Here is a 27,587-nt window from a genome sequence, read left to right on the forward strand (position 1 = left end):
CGTGTGTTATGGAGAAGATGAGGTGGGGTATATACTGTGAGGCTCCTATGGAGCGTTGCAGTAAGTTCTGAAGAGCCGCTGGTACGTTTCCTCGTCTAATCTGATTACTCAGTCCAGCGGAAGGGGAGCTTGAATTGTTCTGAATTATACTTTGTCAAATCTCAAGACTGACAAAGTGAATCTGACTTACATATGAAAAATGGATAAACCCTTGCTTTATTCCTAATGGCAGCGTTTCTCCAGAGATGATTGTAAGTTCCACTTACTTTGGCTTAGAACACTTGCAATGTAGCTGGAAACAATTTTTAAAACATTAAACTGTTTAAAATAGAACCCGATCTGTCTTGAAAAAGAATCTTGCCTCATCAAAGAACAAGAAAAACTGTGTTTGACGGAAGTTTGGTTAGAGGAAATCTCTGTAGTGCCATCTGAAACGCGCTGCACTCGGGGCACTAGCTTGCCAGGAAGGAGGGAGCATTGGTGGAGGTGGTGGGGTGGAGACCTGCTGGTGGACGTGGGAGAGCTGTTAGGAAGAACTCCCTCGCTGTTTGAGGCGGCGGTGGAAGGCACAGAGTGAAAGTTTCCAAACATGAATTCCTAAATCGAGGTTTCCATGTTCTTTATGTGGCCTTCTAAGGGGAACTTCTCCATGTTTTGCATCCTCTGAGCTGCTAGATCTATGGACACTTTTGTACACGTGCCTTAGTTCTGAAAATAAGCCCTTCAGTATATAGTATCTGTTTTTCCTGCTGTTTCTGTTTAATATATTAGAGACTTGGTTTTTATAATTATATAACTCTGGGTTTTATTTTTTTGCACAAGAGCAACCTTAGCAAACAGTATCCAGCTTGGGATTTTATAAACAGTATATAACGCTTATGCATGAACACCAAGCAAATAATTCTTCCGGCACATAATAGCTTAATTACGAAATAAAGATTATTTCAATTAAAACCAAAGTCAATTTTTTTCTGGGTTTAAAATTACTATTTCATAATGTACATCACAATGCATAACAGCTTGGGACAGGAAATGACTAATACTTTATCCAATTTAATTTATATCAGTGGAAGCTTAACCTTGATGCCTTGGCTGTATTTCAACCGGAGTTAACACCCTTATTTATATAAAATTGCTGTGGGACGTTCGGCAACACGAAGTGGCCAGAGCCGATGTTGTAGAACTCATCCCGAAGCGTGTGTACCCAGCACACACCCTGCCCGGCTCCCGGGGACGCTGACTCACGGCTCCCGCAGCGCTGATGCTCTGAGTCACCCCCTCCGCTCACCGAGGCGATTGGGTTGCTCCTTCTCGGACCCCTCTCCAACCAGAGTGACACCTCTGCACCTCTTATCCTGGGGATACGTGGCCTCAGGCATAAATGAGAACAACTCCCTTCCTCAGCCTCTTGCCCTGTCTCCCGGCTTTGAGGACCTTTTTTAAGGTGCTGGTACGTGGGACTGGGTGTTTTGCAGTTCTAGCCCTGCACGCTGTCTCCCCCGGGGAAGATTCCCGCGAGGCAGCAGGAGCGTCTCGTGCTCCCTCCTGCAGCAGCAGAGCTCGTGGTACCCCTTCCAGTTCTCTGGAAGTAGAGAAAAGCAAAATTGCTGTATGGGCAGTTTTTTGATGCAGGTTCAGGAGTCTGGCTCGACATTAAAAAAGGTTGACTGTTTGCCAGAATGCTAATGTAAGTAATTGGAAGAACTCCTAAGTGGCTTTAAAGTACAAATATTTTTAATTACTCATTGTAAAGATATAAAGTACCGAAGGTAAGTGGTATAGAAACAGGATGTTGTGGCGTAGAAGCTCAGACTCTTCAAAATTACGGAGGTTTTTAAAAATGGCTGTTGTTGAAGGGTCCTCTGTGCCCAGAGCACGTTCATCCTGGGGAGCAGCAGAAACCTTTAGGCCGCTCTGGGTCCATCACAGTTTGGATACTGAGGGGAAAAAAAATGTTCTTCAAGAAGGACAGGGAACTGCTGGAGAGGGCACAGCAGAGGGCTACAAACATGATTAAGGGCCTGGAGCATCTCTCTTATGAGGAAAGGCTGAGGGACTTGGGTCTTTCTAGTCTGGAGAAGAGAAGAGAAGACTGAGGGGGGATCTGATCAACACCTATAAATACTTAAAGGATGGGTGTCAAGGGGATGGAGCCAGTCTTTTTTTCAGTGGTGCCCAGGGAGAGGACAAAAGGAAATGGGCACAAACTTGAATATAAAAGTTTAAACATGAGGAGGAACTTCTTTCCTGTGAGGGTGGCAGAGCCCTGGAAGAGGCTGCCCAGAGAGGTGGTGGAGTCTCCTTCTCTGGAGACATTCAAACCCGCCTGGACACGTTCCTGTGGGACCTGCTCTGGGTGAACCTGCTCTGGCAGGGGGGTTGGACCGGATGATCTCCAGAGGTCCCTTCCAACCCATAGGATTCTGATTCTGTGATTCTGTAATTTGTTTTGTTTTGGTTATTTTTCTATCTTTTCTATGTAGTTTCCCGAGCAAATCACTGTTTTCAGTCAATCAATCATTGTTTTAACAGCCATGAGGGAGCCTTCCCACCATCTCCCTGATCGCAGGAGGCACACCAGGTGCTCAGTCATGGGTGCCGATGTGATGGCAGAGGGTGCTCGGAGCTGGAATGGTTTCCTTTGAGATGTGTGTAAAATCCAGCAATGTAATTTTGTGTGGCCACAAGGTTCTGCTGTTCCAGGGTATCAGATTGTACCGCTGGGATGAATTTACTCCTCTGCTAATTTCAGTCTTGTACTGTTTCTTCAGAAAAGGAAAGAGTACATAAGAAGAGAAAATTTAAATTATTTTTTAATAGAATAATATATGAAAAATACAGTTTATGATTTGTGATATCAGTAGATGCTTAGATGTCATCTGTGCATGTTTAAATACAGTGCGTCTACTAAACCTCCAGCCTCTCCAGACTGAAACATTCTTATACTTGCATTGAAATGTTGTGCTGAATTTTTCAGCTTATGAAGGAATTGTGTTTGTTTGTCTTATTTTGGGGTTATTTAACTGTATACACGCGTGTACACCTACCCACCCACCCACTATAGCGTGCACTGCTGGAAATGAGCAAGTTGCTCCTTTTTATGGACGAGCGGATGCTGGATATTTGAGGCGGTCTGGATTTCTCTCGGTCATCCAGGTGCAAGTTCTGTTAAGTTGCTTTGTGCGGCTCCAGCAAAGAGTCCTAGGGCAGACCTGGGGCCGAACCTGGTGGCTCTGACTTGCTGGCAGCGCCTGGCACCACCTCTCCCTCTGCCCGCGCCCTGCGAGGAGGATGATGATGAGGAGGACACATGTGGAGGAGTGGTGGGGGGAGCTCTGTGCCAAGAACCACTGCACCCCGCCGTAAATTACAGCGTGCCTGAAATCACTCTTAATTTGTGCCAGGGTGTATCAGTGATCTAAACGCTCTGTACATCCACAGCCTCCCTCCCTCCCACCCACCTCCTGGCGCTGCGGGCTCTGGTCTGGTTGCAGACAGCGTGTCCATGTTGGGACAACCCCATCTCTTATAGGTTGTCCCCCTTCCACAGCTTCGTTCTGCGCTCATCTTCTGCGGAGAGAGCAGAAGCTGATGCTTAAGTTGCCTTTTTCCGTGTTAAGGCTGCATGTAAAGCATGTTAAGGTTGTACATCCTTCTTTCAATAAAATCCCCGAATCATAGGCTCATAGAATGGTTTGGCCTGGAAGGGACCTTAAATATCACCGTTCCAACCCCCTGGCCATGGGCAGGGACACCTCCCACCAGACCAGGTTGCTCAAAGCCCCATCCAGCCTGGCCTTGAACCCCTCCAGGGATGGGGCAGCCACAGCTCCTCTGGGCAACATTTGAAACTAGGGTGCAAGAAGTGATCCGTCCCTCAGGCACCCTTTCCCTTTGCCACCACCTTTGGGTTGCTGTGGTGGTTGAGGGCCCACAGGCCAAGCTGGCTAGGAGCTGGGTGGCCCTGCCTGCCCCAGGCTCTGGGGAGAGCTTCTGGCCATCCATGAGGATGGTGGGAATTGCTGGGTGGCCCCGTAGCAAGGGACCCACTGGCCACGGGCTGGAGATGCTGTATGGCCTTCTTTAATTTTTCCAGCCCAGGAGATGAGAGGTTTTTCTCTTTAAAGAGTTACCTTCATCCGATTTTTTGTTTGTTTGTTTGCTTGGGTTTTTTCCCTCATTTGTACAAAACGTGGCATTAGAGACCAAGTGGCTTTTGGTAGGTCTTCTGCTGTTTGCCCTACACGCTCCCGAGCCAGCCCCAGCTGCAGGCTGCTCCCCACCGGCACACAGGGCATCCCTGCCATTTATTTCCCATTCCAAACTCAAAAGCGTTTTACACCTCGGAAAATCCTCATAAATTTCCATAAAATACACCAGGCAAAACGCTTTAAAGTGTTGCTTGAGAAATTATTATATTTTGCATTTTGGTTTATCCTTTAAAAAAGACCTTTTCCTCCCCTACGTGCGGTATCATTGATACAACGTACACTGCATCCCTCATATTAATACTCTGATCAATCATTGCTGACAATACAGTGTCTTTGTGTGAGGGGCTGTAGGACAAATGTTTTAGCTTGTGAGGAGAAAATTGTTAGCATTTGAATAGAGAAGAGCGCGGGGGAAGGATTAATAGCCTACTTTGATGGATTAGAATGTAGGGAAATTGCTCAATATTAATATGAAAATGTTTGTGAATTGGCTGTGCGGGGCTGTCAATGGAAAATGAGGGGCAGTGATTATGTCTCCAAGGCCTTATCAGTTCAGACTTGACTCTCACCAAAGACTTTCACACAAAAGACTGATGAGAGCACTAGAAAATAGCTGAATAAGAGCCGCTACAATAAGCGAACCGTTCCGCCACCAGTGTCACCATGTCAGGTTTTGTGCCCTTTATGTAATACTGTACATCTTTATATTAACATATCTGAATATGGATTTGTAATAAAAGAGGCAAATGAAGCTACCTGCTAGACATTTTTATTTCTATAATTTTTTTGCTTATCTCTGAAATATGACTGGAAAATGAACTAGGGTTAGCCTTAATAAACAACTGTGTCTACAAGGGAGATTTCTTTGCGAGCGTTAGGTTAATGGTTTCAAGTATGGTTGCGTTTTTATTCCTGTAAAAAAAAAAAAAAAAGGACTATCTGATGGTCCTGAGAGACGTCGCAGGAAAACTTGTTTCCGATTACCATAGCTTCAAACCAGATCAAACAGCCTGTTTCTTCTGTGTGCTTCGCTCTTAATAAGGTTTTTAATAGACCCCAAATGCAGAAGTGTGCCTAGTTATACATGTATTTAACACAATTGGTGCATTTCAAGTAACATATTAAATTCCACATCCTCTTTTGGGTTTCTATTTTCCAAATGCTTTGTCTACTTAGAGGCTGAAATACATCTAGGGGTTACTTGGCTGTTGACACATACCTTGTGGAGCTGGACCTCCAGCAGACGTCCTCGTATGTTGTTAGTGAGCTTCTTGGAGTGGCTTGCTGCTTGTAGAAATTTTACATGGGCTTTTGAATAGATGCAGGATGCATCTACCACCAGGAGAACCTTTTTCTATTGCATTAAAAAAAATACTAAAAATCAAATTTATAAATAAATGGCTATGATTTCCCCCTGCTATTTTGAATATGACTTTCCTCTTCCTTTGGGCCTTTTCTATCCTTTTTCTTGTGACTCAGTGTCCAGTTTAGCTTTGCACACCTGGTGATGGACATCAGTCTCTGCATGGTGACTTTGAAACTGGGTCCAAAGTGGCCGAAGCGTCAGTAGGTATTTCTGGAAAAGCTTACTGCTCTCATTCCCGTCCTTCTTACCACCCAGTGTTATGGTAAATCCCTTATAAATTATCAGCATAAACTCTAGGAACTTTGGTTGTTTCAGTGATGAAATGGCAGTTGTTCGTGGTCAGGTTGACTGTTAGCATGTAGCCTTGGCTAATAGATGTGATCCTCTGAGCTCTGGATTATCCAGCCTAATTTCGTTTGATGCAAGTGGCCTTTGTTAGGTTTAAGGGTTGCATCATGTGTCCCGCAGATCCTTGGACCGGTGCTGCTTCGCTTTTGTAGTTCGAATGTCTTGCTTTGTGTTACCTGTGACCTACCCCAAGCAATCTATTCACACGATAATAGGATTCAGATCATCCCTTAGAATTATACTGCAGTGACGTAGTACGGTTATTTGTCTTGTAAGCGCATATATCTTATACCCTATAAGATGCGAAGAAATATGGAAAAACCTAAAGGAAAATCGGAACAGAGCATTTTTGTAAAGTTTTTACACGTTTCTAAAATCAAATCTATACAGCATCAGGTATTAAGGAATTAATTTTTTTCTAAATACTTGAATTTAAAAGTTGCTTTTTTCTTTTTTCTTTTTGAGAGTGGCAACACTTTCCAATACAAGAATTTTCTTTAAGGCTGAGCTCAGTATTCTGTTAAAGAAAATGGTATGTGTGTTCCTGTATTAGAGAGAAGCTTTTGGTATAAAAGCCTGTCTCTAATAGAGAGAGACTACTTATTTTGCAAGACCTTAATTACAGATACACAACTTTTTAAAGCTTAGAGTTTTGTACATAATTAGTAATCCAGTTTCCTTTCCTTACTTGTAAATCACAATCTGGTGCAAAGGAGCTGTTTGGCACTTGGCTATTTGTAATGTACTCTCGTTAGTAGTGGATCAATAAATCTTTTAAAACCGGTGCCAAGTCTCCTCAGTGGCTAAAAAAGGAATATTGTGCACGTTTCAATAAAGCCAAATTAGCGGGCTGTTAAATATAGTTGCTTGTTAAACAGAGAAAGTGCTTAGCATCAGCAGTTGTAGGAATGTAATCCACTTTTCAGACACTAGCAGCCAACCAATAAGAGTGTAAAAATATTTTTAAAATTAAAGTTCCATCATGTTTTCAAACCTAACTTTCATAAAAATCTGTGGGAGTTCTTGAAAGACACAGAAAGTTTGTTTGCCCAAAGCGTGAGAGCTTGCTTTGATCTATATGTATGTCACGTACATGAAATAATTAAAGTACAATGCATCATTACTAACTTAATTTCATCAGATTCTAATATTTTTCAAAAAATACATGGATTGTCTAAGTCATTTCATTACATGATAAGCACTGAACGGGACTTCGGAAGAAATGGATACCCTTAGTGGCGATGAACAATGATCTTATTAAATCTGGAGCTGCAGCAAGCTCAGGCTCTGATTTGAAGCAGTGCTAGCGTTGTCATAGTTTAATAAATTCATTCCATTATTGCATGTTTTAGCAAGTTTATCCACAACATTTTTCTTAGGAAATTTTTAAATCTGATTTACTGTGTTTGGGTGTTATAATTATTTAAGATTAACTTAGAACCTTGTATAAATGATATCACCCATTAATTAAATTACAATTTTACAGAAGAAATGACACCTAGTACTTTATTTTCATCTCCTGTTCCTCTGCTCCTTTGTCTCCATAGTAGCAATTAGGAACCACATTTTTGTATGTGTTTGATGCTATGTTTGGTAGCGATAAAAATGATTAATGATACTCTGTGAGTAATCCTCTTAGTATTTATAACTAAGAATGTGTCTTTGTGGACAGATGCAAGTAAACATTAATTTTTCTGCTTGTGCTCGTGGGCAGCTCATGCCCAGCTGGCTGGACCCACACCAAAGCTAATCCGTAAACCTTATCGCCGCTCTCATGTCATGTTATACCTGAACCGCTTTCAGTGCGGGAAAGTGAGAAAAGATTAGAGATAAATGAATAAATCTGGAGACTAAGGGCGTAAATTCATTCACGCCGATATTTAGGGCCAGCCTTGAGGTCTCTCTTAAGCTGCCCTTGTGGTGTGGTGCCTCTTTTTCCACCCACGTTGGGCAGGGAAAAAAAAAAAAAAGGGTTTGTTTCTAACACGGCAAAGGCTGCCTAGGAACTGAACTGCGGGTGGCTTTTCCCTACTTCCAGCTTTGCCTTTCCTTCCAGACGTAGATGGGAAAAAGGAAGCTACGAGATGACAGGAAGAACAAATGCAGGACTTTGGTGGTGTAAGTTCAGGTCTAGGTCTGGGGTTCTGCCTGGAGCTGGGCGGTCAGCCGCATTTGGAGGGGTTTCTAGCAGAGGAGTGTGAAGTACAGGGAGCCACCCTTTGGCCACGACTACTTTGAGTAGACGAGAAACTATATCGTGAACCCCCGGTATTTGATGATTTGATTGTATTTCATCTCCGGTAACCAGAGCAATCTTTCCAGACTCTCCTGGTACTTGTCCAAGGTCACATTGGCCGTGCAGGATTTTGCTCGTGCAGCAGAACCTCTGCATAATATGGCATGAGCCAGGTATCTGCTCCACAAACCTGGGCAGCTTGAAGCGTGACAGTAGAAAACAGGTCACTGCTGTGCTGTGGCATCAGCCTTGGTTTCCCCAAAAGACTCTTGAGAACAACGGGCAGCCAGGTGCCCATCAGAGCTGTTTTCCAGCTGACTCAGGACACCCTGGCCAAGGCCAGGTCACCGACGAGCTCGTTCTTTACAAAGACGAGTGACAATTCCTAAGATGTTGCGCTGTTGCTTTACCTAAGGCTGTGTGCCACTTGTACATCCCTTGTTTCTGTAACGTGTGATTTCCTTACTCCTCTTGCTGAAGACACCACAGCAAGTGTTTGACTTTTATACATATATAAATTATATGTGATTTAAAATAGGTGTAACGCAGAGCTTAAATTTGAACTAAAGCTGGTTTTTATGGTTAGGGCTCTCAGTGCACTGCCTACTTCCATTTAGGGAATGACTCTTCAAGAGAGAAGTGATGACCTTAAAAAAAATGTAAGGTGATATGTAGATACTGTTTTCCACAGTTAAAGGTCACCTTGACTTTTAATCTTGACTGCCATACTTTTCTTCTCATTAAAATATTTGACAAGAATTCTTTGCATGAATGAGCAGCACAGAACACCTTAAGACTACTCAATTTTCACTAAAGATGTTGCATTGTCATAATAAATAATCATGCTGTCAGCTAAAAATCATTATCTGTTACACACATTAACAAATAAAACGCACCTTTGTACATTTATTTCCTTGAAGAACCTGTTTTTTCTCAAATGGATTAAGCAGCAGCACTGAATATGTTTCTTAGGCTGTTTGCTTTAGAATATCAAATGCCTGTGCAATAGTACAGAAAGAAAAGATTATTTTCCAAACACTTTGATTCTAAACAATTGAATATTTTTCATGATTGACTGTAATGATTCATTTCCTATTATGCAACTCTACTCCCATTCAAGTTTGTCAGCGCTTGAAAAGTGAAATATATTTCTGAACATCTGTTCAAGTATCTCTTGGTCTGATGTCTTTTATAGGAGCCAGCCTAAAAATATGGGGTCATTTTAATATAGAAGCGTTGTTATTCTCTGTACCCAGATGTCATTCTGAAACAGAACAAACTCAGGTTTAACTGTCATGAAACCTGACATCATAAATTTTATCCTGCTGAATAATAAGCCAAAATGGAAATCACTATGCATAATGCAAAAAGTCTTATAACTTGACCTTTACCTAAAAGGAATGATTATACGTAAAAAGAGCCCTGCGAATTAAGAACGTAATTCTTTTCACCTTCTGTAGCTTGAGGGTTGCTATAGGCACTGAGTTTTTATTGTTATTTTTATCCCACTTAAGTGAATGCAGTTTCCAGCACTCAGCTGAGAGGACGTGCAGAAGTGGAACTGGGGGGGGGGGGAACAGGTCAGGAAGCGATAGGCCAAGTCACTTCCCTCGGAAAACCAGGCACACTGGTGAATTTTTTAAATGGTGTATATTTGCTAGGGATCATCAGTAGGTTTTGGGCACTAAGGAACTGGCTGACACTGAGCACCAAAGAGCACAATAGCAAATATTCCAAATTACCATGAAAAGCCCCAGTTCTGAAATTTGTTTAGCATCTCTTGACAAGCGCTATTGTTTGTGAAGTAAGTGTTGAAGATGCTTTTTGCCGGAAAGATTGCCAAAAAGTCTTTTGTGTTTTAATTGGACTGCGGTTTAATTGCAATACATTCAGGACGCTGATTGCAAGTGACTTTCTGCTTGAAGGAAATGCAAGGAATAGATCACACTCATTTCTACTGAGACCTGGGGTCAGTTTGTAAATTGAAAATTTTTACCTAATTTTTTTTTTTTTTTTCAGTTCAGTAGTTTTCTTTGAAGGTGCTAATTTTACCGTAGGAATACGGTCAGTAATAGAATAAATGTTCGATTATTGCCACCAAGCTGTGAGACTTAAGGAAAGTTATTTCTAAAAACGTGCAGGGAGTTTGTTTGACATAATCAGTGCCTTTGGAGTCACGATTGCAGGAAAAAAAGATCTTCTGTTGATTATCAGAAATCACAACGGAAAAAGAAATCTCACTTTTGTTGCGCGTTTACGTAAGATATCACCGGTATTACTTCTTGCTGTTGAACATTTCTCCCTAATCTGGAATTAAAAAAAGGCACACTTATGGGCCATTGGCTAAATGTTAAAGTTTAATTTAATTAATGTTTAATTAATGCTTAATTAATGCATTAATGTTGTAAAGACCGCACAGCTTTCTGAAGTAACGAGAGTAAGAAACTAGACTGTGTAACGACGGGACTGACTCAGAAGTAACGCCCATCGCTTCCATAAACGTTGTCCACTTTGACACGGCCTGGTATAACGGGCTCCCCCTCACCTCTTCCCTAAAGGTGATCTTTTATTTCCCTCCTGTACGGCTTTGCTGCTTGATTAATTAGAAACATGTCGTACCAGGACTATTCTGCCGAACGCTTTTCAGATTTAGTGCATAAAACAGAGAAAAAGAGGAATATGAAATCTGTAGAGTGGTTTCTGATGACACAAGGAGAAGTCAAATCTAAGGTTTTCAAGCAAATCACCAGAGAATTTCTGAATATGAATTATACCCACAACAAATACCTGGTGCCTCCTCATAGCTAGTTAGCATTTTGAGATGTGGAGATGTTTGCAAGGACAAATTTATAGCAAAAGTACTGCATTTCATTTCTGGCTGTATTTTCAGAAACCGTGGAGTTGTTTCTGATTAAATCATCCTCAAAATTCACATTTGGGAAAAGATTATGTTTTAAAAACTGCAGGCCCTGAAGTAATTAAACTTTTTGAGTCTGTTAACTGCAAGAAATTATGAGTGTCTGTAGAGTAGTCGTGTCTATATGCAGGTTTTTTCCTAGAAAATTGTTTATGCTTTAAGTACCAGAGCAGGACGATTAGCATCTGTTTATGTGCTTGAAGTGACACCCACGCTTACGGACTTTTTAAACCAAAATGTTAACATTGCGATGTGAAGAGTTAGTCAAAATTCTATTTTCCTTTTTTTTGTTTGTTTTCGATTGCAAGTTAAAATGCCTCATTTTATAGTTTCTGAATGGAATAGGTAAATATACTTGTTGGAAAGAGGCCCGGAGAAATTCTTCCCGAGACTTTTCCTCCTGAGGCCCAGCAGAGATCCCTCTGCTTCGCTGCGCCGTGCGAGCCTGGATGCCAGCCGAAGGGGCTGTGACAGCCATCCTTAAACTGCCACATATGGCACGCCGGCTAAATGAAGTACTGTACGTCTTTGTCCTGTCAGATGCTTTCCTTCAGAAACATGTCACCGGATCAAAGTCGGATATGTACTCTTAAGAAGGTTTTTCTTCCCCCGAATAGAACACCGCCTCGTATTAAGGAGCGCTGTAACTTAAGTGATGGTGACAGAGTTTAGCAGTTCATACCCTTAGAGCAGCCTCGTGAGTAAAGGCAAGCTTTGGGACCTCTCCTACTGTATGTGCCTGATCTTATACCTGTCAAATATGTTACGTTAAGAGTGTCTGCGATTGGCCATGCCTCGCTGCCATTAAGCAAGGCTAACCTAAGGAGATGATACCTTTTGTATCTGTTTGAGAAGATTTAAATCTTCGCGCTGGCGAGGAACCTTACGAAGGCAAAAACGGATCTACTAGCGGGTATCCGAGAGGTAACAGGTCTGCACGTTCAGCTTAGGAGCCACCGGTCATCACCTTTTTTTAAAAACGTATGTCACAAGTGGGTGTCTTCACTTATTTTACTTTTCCATCAGGCACCGTACTGCTTTCAGTCCAGCGGAGGGCCACGAAGATGATCAGAGGGCTGGAGCACCTCCCCTATGAGGACAGGCTGAGAGAGCTGGGGTTGTTCAGCCTGGAGAAGAGAAGGCTCCGGGGAGACCTCATAGCAGCCTTCCAATATCTGAAGGGAGCCTACAGGAGAGCCGGAGGGGGGCTCTTTATCAGGAGATGTAGTGACAGGACAAGGGGTAATGGTTTCAAATTGGAAGAGGGGAGATTTAGATTAGATATTAGGAAGAAATTCTTTCCTGTGAGGGTGGTGAGGCACTGGAACAGGTTGCCCAGAGAAGCTGTGGCTGCCCCATCCCTGGAGGGGTTCAAGGCCAGGCTGGATGGGGCTTTGAGCAACCTGCTCTAGTGGAGGTGTCCCTGCCCAGGGCAGGGGGGTTGGAGCTTGATGATCTTTAAGGTTCCTTCCAACTCTAACCATTCTGTGATTCTGTTCTATGATTCTATGCTTTCATCTTCTCTTGCCAGTTTGCCAAGGTCAGTCTAAAGTTAATCCAAGTCGGTGTTACCACCATCTTGAACAACACTAATGAATTTTCCATTAGCAAGATTACTACTGAAATATTACTGGTGAATGTTTTCTACATCACAAGACACTCTGGAGAGAGATACGTATTCATCACCATGGGAACATGAGGTTCATTTTAAGTAGTTTTGAGTTTATTACTAAACCAGCCTCAGTCACGGCTGATGGTTCTGTTGTGCAACTTGCTTTTTTTAACTGATGGCATTTCGGAGGTAAACAAGGATGGTTTCAAATCCTGAACTGAATACGATGCTTAGCTCTCTTGAAAAATTTCTAGTATCTAGAAACAGCATCCCACTTGTTGAGCTCTCGTTAGGAGAGAGCCCCCTCTATCTATGGCTGATCTACTCAAGCACTTCGGCAGTTGTGTTTCCCTCTGGGTATGTGAAAGTGAAAGTAGGGGCCTTGCCAGTGAAAAATAAGATAATTTCTCCATAATTTGTGGATCTGAAGCAATGAGCTGTGTCTTAAAAGATGGATGAAAGTTTATGTGCACGCAAGCCTGTGCTTTTAGCCATTGGTAATGCCATAATGATTGACTCTAACATGATTTCACAAAAATCATGGGTGAAGTTGAAGTTTGGGGGTACTACAGGCTGGTCTGATCATGGATAATACAGGGATAACTCTTAGCAAAGTCATATTGGGGTTTTTTTTTGCTGCAGATTATTGCTTGTAGGAGATTTAATTTGGTACATGGAGAACACCTGGTCGAATAACAGGCAGTTGTACTAAAAGTGGTGGATGGGGGTGTCTGTCTGTCTTTGTGATGAGATTTGAAGTCACAGGAAAACAACATGTAGCTGATAAATTTGAATTTAATTGTGAAAAGCGGGAGGATTTTATTTTTTTTTTAACTGAAAAGCCATCTCGGTATTTATAGCGGTGGAATACGAAGAAACAGAAAAGCAGATATGGGGCTTGATAACGAGAGGCAGCCTCAGGAACTATCTTTAAAATATTCAGACTCTTTTTAGTGATCCCTCAGTGTAACTCCTAGGAGGTGAAGGAGAGATTTCCATGCAGCCACAGCTCCTTGATGGTTACACTGCTCGCTCACTGCTGACATCAGACGAATTCAGAACAGGAACCTTAAAGGTGAAAGCCTTCATGCTCTTCTCCCTAATCTTTTAATCCATTCATATTCTTTGACCTCCAGTATTAGACCTCTCTTATTAAATCCACCTGGGCATGGTAGATTGCTTTCCTCTCCAGAAGAAAGGAGAAGAGCTATTTATGAAAGTAAAGGTGAAGAGGACTGGTAAAAGAAAATGAGTTCTGTATGTGAAACTCTATAGAAGTTTCTCTGATGACCTGGGGCTTCTATTTTGGGGGTTTGAGGGGTCACTTCTGATTGCAAAGTTGTATTTTCATTTTCAAATATTTTGTTTTGTCTGTTTCTTTGTTGTGGCTATCGATGTTAGCAGCAAGGTCTCCTACAGGCTAAATAGTAATTTTTCCCTTTTGGGGTTTTGCTACCTTGGGGCTCTGGGATTATTTCAGTAGAAAATTTAATTTCAGCAGCAAGAGATAGCTGTCGAGAGAGGGGCCCCATCGAGAAGGGCCCATCCTTCGCCAGGTAGAGTTGTCTGTGATTACTGGCTGTCTTGATTTGATGTGACTAACCAGATGGAAACAGTTTTATGCAAACAATAGTTTTGGAAAAAGTCATGAAGTAGATGCTGTCTCCAGAACAGGCTCATGAGTGGCTTTTCCCTAGAATGGAGCAGTCGAATAATGGCACTTGTCGTGGTTTCAGCCCAATTTACCAAAACCAGACCGACAGATGGCCCTTCCCTCCCCTTCTCCCCCCCGCCAAAAGAGGAGAGAGGAGGAGAAAGAGATAAGGAGATTCAGAAGTTTAGAATGAACTAAACTACTTTAATGAAGAATTAATATTAAAATAAAAATAAAGAAGAAAATAATGAAATAGATACAATATATACAAAACCGTGTCAAGCTCCCAGGATGACAGTCACGTCACCGGCAGGCACTGGGGAATCCCAGACTGGACTCAGTGACGGATGGGAACTGGATTCCAGCTCTGGAGTCAGGAACACATGGATCGGGATCAAAGGCAGACAAACAGACAGAGTCCTCTCTGGACGTCGGCCATCGCAGGAAGGGGCTGACCCTTTGATCCCTCAGCTTTTATATTGAGCGTGGGGCAGATGGGATGGAATACCCCAGTTGGTCAGGTTTGGGTCACCTCTCCTGTCCGCTCCTCCCCACAGGTGGGACCCCTCTATGTTTTTTCCATTTCCGACCCTCTAAGGGGGCAAATAACGAAATTGGCTGCCCTTGGTTGTTATGACAATAAGTATAAGCAAGGGCCTCTCTGCACACCGTTCCTTGGCACGGAGCACAAACATTGGGCTGATCACTCTGAGAACGAGCAGTTTTCTCCACAATGTGCCGTTAATTTCAGAGAGTTAGAGGAGGCCTGGCTAGGATGTAAAGTTACAGAACAGAAAATTGGTTCAGTTTTACTTCAAACCGGGACAGCACTGCACAGGGCAGACATTAAATAGAAATATAGGTTTTTTTAATTTTTGACTGGAGATTATTTACTCTAGTCAATAGTAAATTGAGACTCTGGTAGAAGCACGATTGCCTGTAAATGCTTCTCATTCTGTTTGCGATAACACAAGACTACGTGTCAATTTTTGTGTGCATTTTCCCTGTTAAGATGCTGAGATCACTGCTTAAGGTAAAGCTGGTTGGGTTTTCAGTGGCCTCCTTTAGATGTTCTTTAAAAGGATTAAAGGAATTTCTATACGCTGTGTTTGAATGTCATGTCCATGTTGTCGTGTCGTACCCCCGTGAAGCTCTCTGGCATTCATGGAATCACGGAATTGTCAGAGTTGGAAGGGACCTCTAGAGGTCACCTAGTCCAACTCCCCTGCTAGAGCAGGGTTGCCCAGAGCACATCACTCGGGACTGCATCCAGGCAGGTCCTGAAGATCTCCAAAGGGGACTCCACGACCTCCCTGGGCAGCCTGCTCCAGGGCTCTGGCACCTTCACTGGAAAGAAGCTTTTCCTCATATTTGGATGGAACTTCCCATGTTCCAGCTTGTGCCCGTTGCCCCTCGTCCTGTCACTGGGAACCACTGCAAAGAGTCCAGCTCCATCCTCCTTCAACCCACCCTTTAGATACTTGTAAGCGTTAATAAGGTCTCCCCTCAGCCTTCTCTTCTCCAGGCTAAAGAGCCCCAGCTCCCTCAGCCTTTCCTCATCAGGGAGATGCTCCAATCCCTCAATCCTCTTGGTTGCCCCACGCTGGACTCTCTCCAGTAGTTCCCTGTCTCTCTTGAACTGGGGAGCCCAGAACTGGATGCAGTATTCCAGTTGTGGCCTCACCAGTGCAGAGTAGAGGGGGAGAATGACCTCCCTCGACCTACTGGCCACACTCTTCCTTACGCAGCCCAGGATGCCATTGGCCCTCTTGGCGACAATTCTTTAGCCCCAACACGTTTTCTACAACCGTGTTCTCCCCAGCGGGATAAAGAGAAGTGTGAGGTGCCTGCCCTCCAGATGCCTGTCCAAGATGGTAGCACTCCCTCATCTTCCTTTGAGTGAGCTGTCAGAGACCTCCCCTTCTGCTTGAGTGATTCCATGTCTCTCCCACGGGAAGCGCTGGCGGCCGTTGGGACCCCAGGCTACACGCCAGCCTCCTCCGCACCCCCCGGCCCCGACAGACGCTGTAGTGCTTGTTGAACCCTGGCACTGGTGGTTGTTTCACGGGGTAGGAATTTGTTTCTTCCTCCAAGTTGTGAAGTGCTTCTGGATGGTGCCTTGGGCCAACAGCGCCGAGCAATGACAACTCTGAAAGCTGCAGAGACAAGGAGAGGTACGATTTCGGCTGCTGGAGGCAGGGCAGGGAAGGCAGGCTGTGCTGTACGGCAGTAAGCAGTGTAATTACAGGCTGTAATTACAGCCACATCCAGTTTTGTGCCTTGTCCTTAAAGGCTGAGTACTTTCCCATCGGTGAGTGGTAGGAATAGCCAGTAGTCAGCTAAAGCTTGAAGAGACGATGGTATGGATCGTACGAACACCTGATGGCAAAATGGGGCTTAACTCCTGCATCTGTGAGGTGACACAGACGGGAGATTTCTAGGGAATGAAAAGCATAAAAATAAACAAGCAGTTGAGTATGTGGCTAGAACTCCTAATGGGGAGAGCAAATCTGCATTAAAAAAGGGCTTTTCTGCTTGTTTAGACAACACCACTTAACCCTGAACAAATATTTAGATACATTATATTCAGTGGAACTTCTGTTTTTTAATGAATGGAGCTATTTGCATATCTATTTTACTGAAGGTCGGGATTCTTTTCCGTGGAAACGTCCCCCTCTGACGTGAGTGAAATGCCTTGTTCCTTGACACCAGAGGCACAGAGCTGCTTTTGGTCGTAGGGTCCCTTTCCCAAAAATTTCCAGGGCGAGTTTGCAGTCCCCCCTATAAAGCTGGGTGCCGATAAATCTAATCCTTATTTCTTTTGATAAACAGAAGTGGCAGCGCTGCACGTCTTTGTGTTTTTGCACTTTGGCTGGTGTAATCTGCCTTGCACTTCTCCCCCCCCCCCCCCCCCCACTTCTGCAACCGCCGGGTTATATTTAAATGCCAAAAAAACAGATTTAGTTTTACACATCAACGCTGACTTATAAGGCTATTTGAAGTTAAAGATCTTTGCCAGCTTCCATTTTCTTCACAGTGTTCCCTTCCGCTTAGGGTTTGAAGAAGAAGAAGAAAAAAAAAAAAAAAGAAAGAAAAAAAAAAAAAGAAAAGATATTTAACAAAACTTGATCTGTTTGAAACTGCAAAGTCCAAGCTGTCCTTCCTGTGCTACCGCAGACAGCATGAGAAATGAAGGCTGAAGGGCTCGGCCGATTTCAGGGAAAAAAAATGCCCCAAGAAGGTCAGGAAGAAATGGGAGCCTTTTCATTTTGTGCTCCCCGGGTGATATTCAATAACTCTTTTGGTCTTTATACTGTAGGACGTAGGCTCATTTGCTCAATTTGGGGTGACAGCAGCGTGTTTTGTCAGAACATAGCTGGAGTTTTAAATGAGGACGGCATTCTGAGGCGGTAGGAAACATCCTTTATCTTAGCAACAGGAGGGCATGGAAATGCAAGTTTTTTTGGCAGCAGTCGTATAAATCTAGTGTTTTGGAGGGGCTGACCCAGGCCGGGTGGAAGGAGCGCTCAGCTTTCCTTTGACGGTGTGATTTCCTGCCCCACGGTGGAGAACTTGTCTGGACGGGGTCCTGAAGAAAGCCTACATCAATTACTTGAAAGGAAATCAACTCTGTCTCTGAAGGCTTGGCAGCAGGAATATTCATTGTTAAGGGGGTTATAAATATATATATGTATACACGCACACAACCCTAACAAACTCTCTTGCATTTCCAGGCGTTAGTTGTTACAGTGACACCCGTTACCACTTGTGCTTAAACTCCCGTCAGTGCCACCTTTGTGTATGGCTCTTTCAAGGGACTTATAACTTTGCTTAAAAAAATAATTCTTGGACTTCAACAGAAAATACGGGGTCGTAGTCTGGAAGGCTTCTTTTCAGATAAAATAAACTTTTTTGTTTTTCTTTTATTTTAAGCTTTCGCATTGTCAGAAATAAATAAGAACAAACCTGTTCTCAACTGAGAATGTTCAAATTTATTTATTTTTTCCCGGTTCACTGAGGTCAAGTATATTCTAATTTATTTCCCCTTGAATTTTTGTGTCTTTCAAGTCACTGCCGTGAATGTAAGCGTCTTTGGACAGTTTAGAAAATATAAAAATGATGAAGTGATACCTTTTTGGAAAGCTGCTGCTGTGTAGTAACTCTTAAGCAGCTGTTACATCTTTTGTGTCAATAATCCTTAAATTAAAGAGTCATTAAGCACTCAGTTACATGATAGATCGTAATGGCTCAGTGTAAACCTATTGTAGAGAGAAGCCTTTTGTTTGCGTAAAGCATAATTTTGAGCCAGAGGAGTGCCTAAATATGGATGTATATGGTGGTTTCTAATGCGTCTTAATGACTCATTGGAACTGATGTTTTAAAAAAATCAGATATATTTCTGCTCTTTATTCTTTATAATTAAGTAAAAAAAAAAACCCATGCACATTTTTAAAGGTTCTTTTGACCCTTTCAAAGTTCTATAACTTTGACTTTTTTTTCTTTTTTTTTTTTCTTTGTTTTTATGATAGTGCCTAGCACAGGGGGGCTTGAACCTCTTGAACCTGACATCAAAAGAAACGATGGGAATGAAATCGCCCAGAGAGGAGGGAGGGAGTGGGGAGCAGGCAGTGCTCCTATGGGACGTTTTGCTGGGAAACCAGGTCTGGAACGGTGGCAGACCTTGACCCGCGCCTTGGTGAGAGGTCCCAGTCCCCTCGCCACCACCGATGGGATGGTGGCTCCTCGCCATGGAGCCCTTGTGCTCCCTCGGAGGGTGTCTGCAGCCACGGGGGACGGGAAGAGGAGGCAAAAGCCGATAGGAGCGTGTTGCCTGAGCCTCGTGCGAGCAGCCCATCCTGTGTCCTCTCCGGCCGGTGCGGGTTTCCCTTGCTTGGCGGGGCGTGCGGGGCCGTGTGTGCTGCGGCCGGGCTGGGCGAGGTGACGCGGGGCTGTGGGAACACGCCGGCTGACTCTGCCGGCCCCACCAAGCGGCCTCATTTCCGCACGTTTCCTCCCCTCTCCATCCTCTCGCACGTATTTCAAAACTGTCCCAGACCGTATATGCCTTGGAGAGAGATTAATTTCCAATGTAACACCCACGGAGAAATTCATGTCCAAAATATGTTCTTCTGGTGCCAAAAGAAGAACAATAAATGACTGGGAAGAAGGGAAAATACATTTCCAGACTAGACAAAACCCACCTCCTGTCCTCCCCCAAGCAAAACCACATTGCTGTTGCTGTTTGGTTCCTGCAGATATTTGGGAGAGAAAATGTCAACATGGGGAGGGTCGCACCAAAGTGTGGAGACTGATGTTGGAGTGGGGGAAACGGTGTGTCACTTTTTTACAGTGTGTTTTGTGAGTGATCTGAAGACGCCTTGTAAAGGCGAGGGGTCAATGACTCAGGCAGAGAAGAACAGTGAATGGCCTAAGCTGCCCAGAGAGGGTGTGGAGTCTCCTTCTCTGGAGGTACTCAAAACCCTCTTGGGTGCATTCCTGTCCAACCTGCTGTAGGTGACCCTGCTTTGGCAGGGGGGTTGGACTAGATGGTCTATGAAGTTCCCTTCCAACCCCTACCATTCTGTGACTCTTGTGATTTAAATTCAAGTCCTGTTGGTGGTCTTGAGAGTAGAGAATGGACCATAGCAGAAGTCCATTTCGACTCTTGGTGGGGGAAGGCACAGGACATGACTGCAGCAAGGCACAGAGCTTGGCACCGGGGTGGTGTGTCAGAGCGGCCTGGCTCCTGGGAAGGCAGGGTCTTCCCAGCTTCCCCATTGCCATGGTGCTCCCCACTTTGGGGGCTTCCCCGGTGTCCCCTCCTGGTGGGGGTGGCTTCTCGGGAGGAGGGGTGGTGGGTCAGCAGGGTTGCTTTACTGCTGGGGCTGCAGGAGCTGTTGGAGGAGAACCACCCCGCTTTGCCGAAAGGGCTGGAGTGCATCTGAAATTGCTTTAACCCTTTGAATTATTGTATAAAAAGGGATGGTTCCCGGCCTCCTCTGCTTTAAAATGAGAGATTCAGGGAGAGGAGACCAGGGAAGAAGCCTCTTGCAGTGGCAGAGCCAGGAACGGCAGCCGCTCGTCCTGACTCCCAGTTCCCCGGTTTCTCCCTGCTTGCTCCCTTCCCAGGGCACAGCTGAAGACGGCTCCGTCGGTGCTGGTTAGACACAATTCTCAGGAGTAAGTCCAAAACTCATTTTTGGCCAGAATTGTTTAACGACAGCCGATCTGCAATATTTGCATTTTGCAGACCTACCCGTGGGCACGGCAGAATCACCACGGAACACCCACGGGACGCTATTTCATTTTATTCTTTTTTTTTTTTTTTTACTGGAAAAGGAAAACTTGTTTGGTTTTTCTGTTTCACAGGGAGGCTTTTAACTGCTGGTTGGGGTTTTTTCTTTTTTTTGGTTTGTGGTTTTTTTTTTTTTTCCCCCCATGTACAGAGAAATGTTGCTCTAGACCAGCATCTGTTTTAAGTTAGTTTTTGACCTGGTAAAAAAAACTTCATTCATTACGCAGACAAATTGCTGATATCCAAATATTTTATTTGATTAATTGACTGAAGGCAAACTTTTTCTTCAAAATACTGCAGTTTTTCTTTAAAAGGAACACTACAAAGCGCGAGTGGATTTTGAGTAATCAGAATGTGGTTTAGCGAAACAAAGTTTCCATACGTTTTATTACTATATTTATTACATGCAGAGTACAGTTTACAGAGACTCTTTGTAATCGTAATTCATATAAATATGAATTTTATTTTGTGTAACACCTCTAAAGCAGCCGGTTTTCTTGCCATTTGAAGCTCTCTCCATTAGACCCTTAATTTCCACTTTGTTTTTCCATCAGAGAGGCTGTGACTCTTTGAAAAGCATGAAATCTCTAAATTACGGAATCGGAGCACTCTGCTTTCAGCCCCTGATGCCGGGGGAAACTATCTGAATACACAAAATTAGAAAAACACGCAGAGAAGACTGGTTTAAAATTCACAGCTGTCAACGTGGAGTGTTTTGGGGGGGGGGGGGGGGGGACACAAGAATGTAGGAAACATTGAGTTAACCAAGCCGCTGCAGATGGATCAGCTCTCCCCGGCTTCTCCCTGGGCATTGTCTGCCGGGGGTTGTGCCGGGATCATTTGCATGGCAGGACAAAGGTCCTCTGTTGGAGACCATGCCCAGCATCTCCCCAGGCTTGGCCTTTAAAGGGGCCTTCCTGGCCACCGTGGCCGAGTTTTCCCTCCGCCGCTCTTTAGGAACCAACCCAAATCTGGCGGTTGAACGGAAGGTTGCGGCACGAAGCAGGGGTTTCGGTTCGAATGAAGCTGGTGGAAGATACGGGGGCTCTTGCTTTAAGGGGTTATTCCAAGAAAAGCTGTATGGGAGCAACCGTGGTTGTTTATGAAGTCGTGGGGGACATTCGGATTGCCTGCTTTTTGCTTATGCTGTATGACATGACGGAAACGGCATCGGTGAACATCAAGTATCAGAATATGTAATTTTGTATGCTAATTATAGCCTGAGTTTTCCCACCAACACTGAGGAAATGCATTATTTATCATTTATTCTGCTTCAGAAGTCATAAAGCACCTTTAGAAACAAACAACTGAATAAACCTGATTACAAATATCTCTGAGAATCTGATATATTAGAATTAAACTATTGGTGGAAGAATCAACTATATTCTGTCATAAATATTATCCTCTAATAAGAATTAATTATGGTTAATTTTTCTCCTTCCTGCCTATTTCAGTGATACTCTGGGGCTTGTACAGCAAAAGGGGTTCTGCAAGGGCTAAATCTAGGGCGCTGGAACGACTTTCTGCAAATCTCAGTCGGGGTAGAAATTTGTGGAGGAACTTTAGCTCTGCCTTTCTCCTTGTTTTTGCTGAGGCTCCAGCTTCTGTTACAGCGGCCGAAGGTTTGTCAGCGTTTCCAGAGGGCTGTTGTCAGAGATCTACACCTTGTTGCAGGCTGAAACTTGGCAAACAGGACGGCATGCCTGAAGGGATTTACTGTTTAACATGTCTGAATATTAACATGATTAAGCAAAAATTGGATTACTTTATTAACCATAACTTGATTAAAGGGTGATTAGTCATTTTTATGTTTGAGAAGAACAGCCTTCTGCATTTGCTGCAGCAGAAAGGAGTTTTTGCTGCTCAGGGCTTTGAGGCTTTTGTTTAGAGCGTACTGAGGTTTCAGCAGCGCATCCTGCGCGCGGGAGCAAAACCAGAGCTCGCATTAGAACCCGACACACGTATTTTTTATGCCTGTTTCACCCCACCCAAATGAAACCAATCCAAAGAGATTTTTTTCATATTTTCAAGTCGTACGATTTGCCTAATATAAAGTTTTCTAAAAAAGGGAAAAGTGTTTGCATGAGGAAAGTATTTTCCTCAGCTTCTACTTGTTTATGCAAATACACATAAGCATCCACTGTGGTGACTTTTAAATGTGCAACATTGGAGCTACCTTGAGAAAGAGCAGGGGCTGCTGGTTCCCCCTCTGCACCAGGAAGGTTTTGCACTAACTAGCGTTAATTATACTCCGTACTTGCGGCAGTTTCCAGTATTAGCTAGGATGCAGAAAAACAGTGGTGTTCTCATTTAAGAGGGTTTTTTTATTTGATGGCAGGATTTGATCTAATGAGTCATATTCTATTTTGCAAAAGAGGTTTGTGGGCTGCGTGGCTCCAGTGAAGTTCAGGGATGTTTTGCCATTAGCTTGGAGAGCACCAAACGTGCTCCAGAAAGTGCCTCGTTTACAGAACCCTGCTGCCTGCACCTCTTCTTGTTCTCAGTGCTGGCAGAGAGAGGTTAATAAAGATCTTCGGAGCCATCACAGCAAAGCAACAATGAGTAAATACAAAACTTGAAAGGCATTTATTCCCTTAAAATATGAAGTCATAACATCGCAGTTAAAGCCCAGGGAAACTATTGTTACAGTGGTTTAAAACCAGCCTAATTTAAAATCCCAATTTCAAGAAATAAACAACGAAGCTAAGTAATTTAATAAAAATAACTGCTGAGAAAGATATAGTATTGATAAATTTTTATCATTACATGTGCCATTGAATTTTAATTAGAATTGAGCTATCTTACATAGTAATTAACTCAAATGAGAATTCTACACAAACTGCTCTAGAAAAGGAGTGTTCCTCTATGCTAATGACTACTCTGCGTGATTAAACATTGAGAAAATAAACTCCAAATGTATGCTAATAAATGGCAAAATTTACTGTGTAGAATTAATATCTAAGAGAGGGACGGAGCGGTGTTTCAAAGCACATGGATATCGGATAAGTGAGCACAGGATGTTTCGAAACCGAGGGCCCCGCAAATGGTGTCACCGCAGTCACTCCCTGCCCACGCCAGCACCGTCCCACTCGCCAGGAGTCCGGAGGAGACCTGAGCCCTCCTGAAAATACCCGACCTTGGAAAATGCCGTTTCATTTTGTATTTCCCACTAAAATATTGTAGATAATATTTGATCAGATATTATACATCATTTCCCCACACACACACACAAAAGATCCGGGGTCTTATTCCTGAATCTTTGGTGTGTTTCAGATGGATTCCAAGAGATGTAAAGTTAAAACTAATTTATTCACATCCTGGTTAATTGTTATAGGTGGCACTGTCAGATCTTGATTAATTAAACAGTGATTATTTAGCCTCGTAGGTCTAGAGCTGCTATCAGACCTCATTTTTTCCTCTTTTTTTTTTTTTCCCCTCTTTTGGTTTGTGGGGTGTTTTTTTTTCTTCGCTGCAGGCTCTCGCTAGGGATGGGCAAATCTGATGGGAGAGAGAACCAGCCTCACAAATCTGCTCAGTTCTCGCTGAGGGAGAACCAAACTCTAGTCTGTTCAACAGCCAGAAAAAAAAGTTGCTGTGCAGCTCAATCATATATTTGCTTGAAGAAGGAGTTTTGTGAAGCGAAGCAAGGGTGGAATGACTGTTTTCTGATGTATGTTGGACAAGAAAAATTAATCTGTGCGTGGTACTTGTTTTGGCTGTGCTTCAGAAGGCATCTCTTGTGATGTCACCTGTAAATAGCCGAGAACTTTGACATCGGCTCTGTGTGAGGCTGTTTAAATAAGTGCCTCATTTATAGAATCCTGCTGCCTGCAAAATGGCTCCAATGGTGTTATCCCCGTGCCTGAGGGGAAAGTTAAATAATGAAACCCCAAAGAGTGTCTAACCGGAGCGAAGGAGCACAGGAGGAAGGGGGAGAGAGGGGAAAGCTCGTCTATAACGGTACAACCTCAGCCCATCTCCTCATCGTGCAGGGCTCGGGGAGTTAGAAAAACCGCGCGTAAAGCCACGGAGATATGAAACCGTTAAATAAATACTGTTGCTGCTTGAAACTAAACACACGATTCTTTGCTGCTGGACATCTGAAAGCATTTGAAATGTTTGATCTTGCTTCGTTAATGATTTGAAACGCGATATTAATAGATTCTGAAGATCTGGAGAGACTACGTTACGCAATACCGAGGCCCTGCATAATGTTTGCACCTCTAGTGTGTGTCTGTCCCTGCAACGTGTATGTGTATGCACCAGTAATTACGGTCATTTGGTATGATTTGGAAAATTTGGCACTCTATTTCAGATTCCCGTGTATAAATCTAGAGAGCATAAAATCAATTAATATGTGTTTGCTATAAGGAACTCTGTTGCACAGTTGTGAGTTGGGACACAGAGAGAGATGATGCAGGAACTGTTTTAAATGTGCTTTCTGAAACCCATCCTTTCGGTGTAACGGAATCTTTTGATGTCAGTCAGGGGTTGCGGTTTTTATGCAAACACAGATTCCCCACACCCTGAGCAGCGCTGGGCAGTGGGCTTGCAAGCTGTACCCCACCAGTGCCTTCATCTCACTGGGTGTTGGTAGCTCTTGTTCAGTACTGGTAATCTGGAATACTTGATGGGATCCGCAGGTTATTGTTGCTTTTGAAAATAAAAGACGAGTTTTCCCAAAATACCCCATGAGCAAGCACGTACCGGGCGAGTCTGAGCATCCCATTGTTATTTGAGCATTCTGATGTTAACCACCAGACAGGACACCCTTTTCCTCTCTAAGATGATGGCTGTGGTTACGGAGTGGAGTAATCACCACTTATGGCAACAGAGTGAGCCTCGCGTCAGCCGTATTCACCCCGTCGGGCTGCTCTGCAAACCAGCCCTGCTGATGCAGCGACCTTCGCTGTCGTGATGTGGACGAGGGCTTTTGAGGACGGCTTTGGAAAAAAAGAGCCCGGCAGGATCTGCAGCTGCTGACTCCAGCGTGTTCAGTGGGTTACGGTTCCTTGGGGTAGATGAAGGCAAAATAGCACCAGGCAGTTTAATGGAGGTGTGGGTAAACCTAACGAGCTGGCTCCTGTGTGCTCCACATGGACCTTCAGGACCAGAGGGCGCTTATTGACCAGCTGTTGTTATTGTGAAAGTTGCTTTTCTCAAGAAAACGGTTACCATTATTTTCTGGCTGCTCCATCCTTCAGGAAGAAGCTTCTGGGTAACTTTCTGTAAGCTCTCTGGGATTTCTGGCCTCACAAATGTTAAGTATCAGTAAGGTTAAATAAAATTCTTGGTCAGGCGGTCTGTTCTGCATCGGGTCCATCACTGGCTGATGCCAGCTGAAGGGAAAGGTGTTCACAGTGGGGTGCGGTGCCTCCTGCTCGCACCAGAGATTTTCTCCCCGTGCCAGCTGCATTGAGAGGTAGGTGACGATTAGCTGTTCGTTTTCATCCCTTTCTTGGCCCTCTTGTAGGGAGGTGCTCTTTGCTATTACATAGATCAGGATAATTTTCTCTTCTGTGCCCTTCGCTAAGGAGCAGGGCAGCATTTGCAGATGGATTTGCAGGGCACTGCATTTGGACAATTACCTGACCCACAATTATAGGTAATGATGGATTCTTTGGGGGAGGCACAACTGGTGGCTTTGACTAGAAGCAGCACGCTTAGCAGAGGTTTTCTGTTTGAAGACGACCTAAATTTGATAGTTTCTGGCTGGAGTCACTGTCTCTGTGTGTGATGTCATGGGACAGTAGGTGTTACTGGGTGTGATTGTGCTGGTGGCTTTTTTCTTTCATGTCAAAGTATTACTTGGAACATCCTGCTCAGTTGCTCGCTCCGGTGCATTGTAAGGTGTGTAGCCATCATTTCCCAGCAAACACGCATATTGAAGTTGCTAGTTACACTTGAAATTTGAGAGAACTCAAAATAGAGTTGATTGAGCAATATAGGCGTAGCGCTCTGCGTTCGTAGAATCGTAGAAGGATTTAAACTCATTTTCTGAAACAAGGTCTCAGCTCAGGTGTCAGCAGCGGGGCAGCCCCAGCAAGTCTCCAAGCCACCGACAGACGTTGCCTTCAGCTCCGCGCTGCCTTGTGCCGTTACCAGTATCACTGAGGGTTTAAAGCTGGCTTGAGTGTATCTGCTGTCCCCTTCCATGGACTCTGCTGGACAGACGCTTTTAAACAATCTTACTTTTAACGTGGAGAAGGGCACTCGGTGTGTGCAGCTATGAATAGTGGATTTTTGAACCTGTACGGTACAGCACTGACACTCACTTCCCTTGGCACCGCCTTTATTTGCATCATTTAACAAAGTCTTAGTTTGCTTAATTTGTTGAGTAGATTTGGGGGGGAAAAAAATGTGGATCTTCATTATTTTGTTGTCCAAAAACTTCTAGTTAGATCAGGCTCGTACTTTGGGATAGGTTTTTGATTCTCTGCTACGAACAGCTCACTAGTCTTACTTAAAATTATACACTTTAAATAGATATGTTCAAAATAATGCTTTACAGACATGATTAAATGTTAAAATATCTTTTTTTATAAATTAAATACAGGTCCATGGAAATTTTACTCGCGTTTCTATTGTTCTTAAGACAATCTCTGACTGACTGACTTCGTCAGTGGTTTCTGACAAAGACTTAAAATAAAGACTAACACCAAATTCCTAAATGTGTCAAACAACTGTTGCTGCAGATGGACTTTTTTGTTATTATGAAACGCATTCTGTTTTCATCTGTGTTTTTGTTAAACTGGAATGATACCTCTTCAATTTTAATTTATTGATAGGCTAAAAAACCACTTATTTGCATCGGATTCCTGCATCACGAAGACGAAAGTTTTACTGGTGCAAGACCACAGTAGCCTGTTATTTAAGTTTCATGCTCTGCAAGCAGGGGAATACGAGTGTGTGCTTGCCAAAGAGCTTCAAAATGACAGTTTACAAGCA

This window comes from Numenius arquata, chromosome 13 (genome assembly GCF_964106895.1).
Source record: "Numenius arquata chromosome 13, bNumArq3.hap1.1, whole genome shotgun sequence".
In the NCBI taxonomy this organism is placed as follows: domain Eukaryota; kingdom Metazoa; phylum Chordata; class Aves; order Charadriiformes; family Scolopacidae; genus Numenius; species Numenius arquata.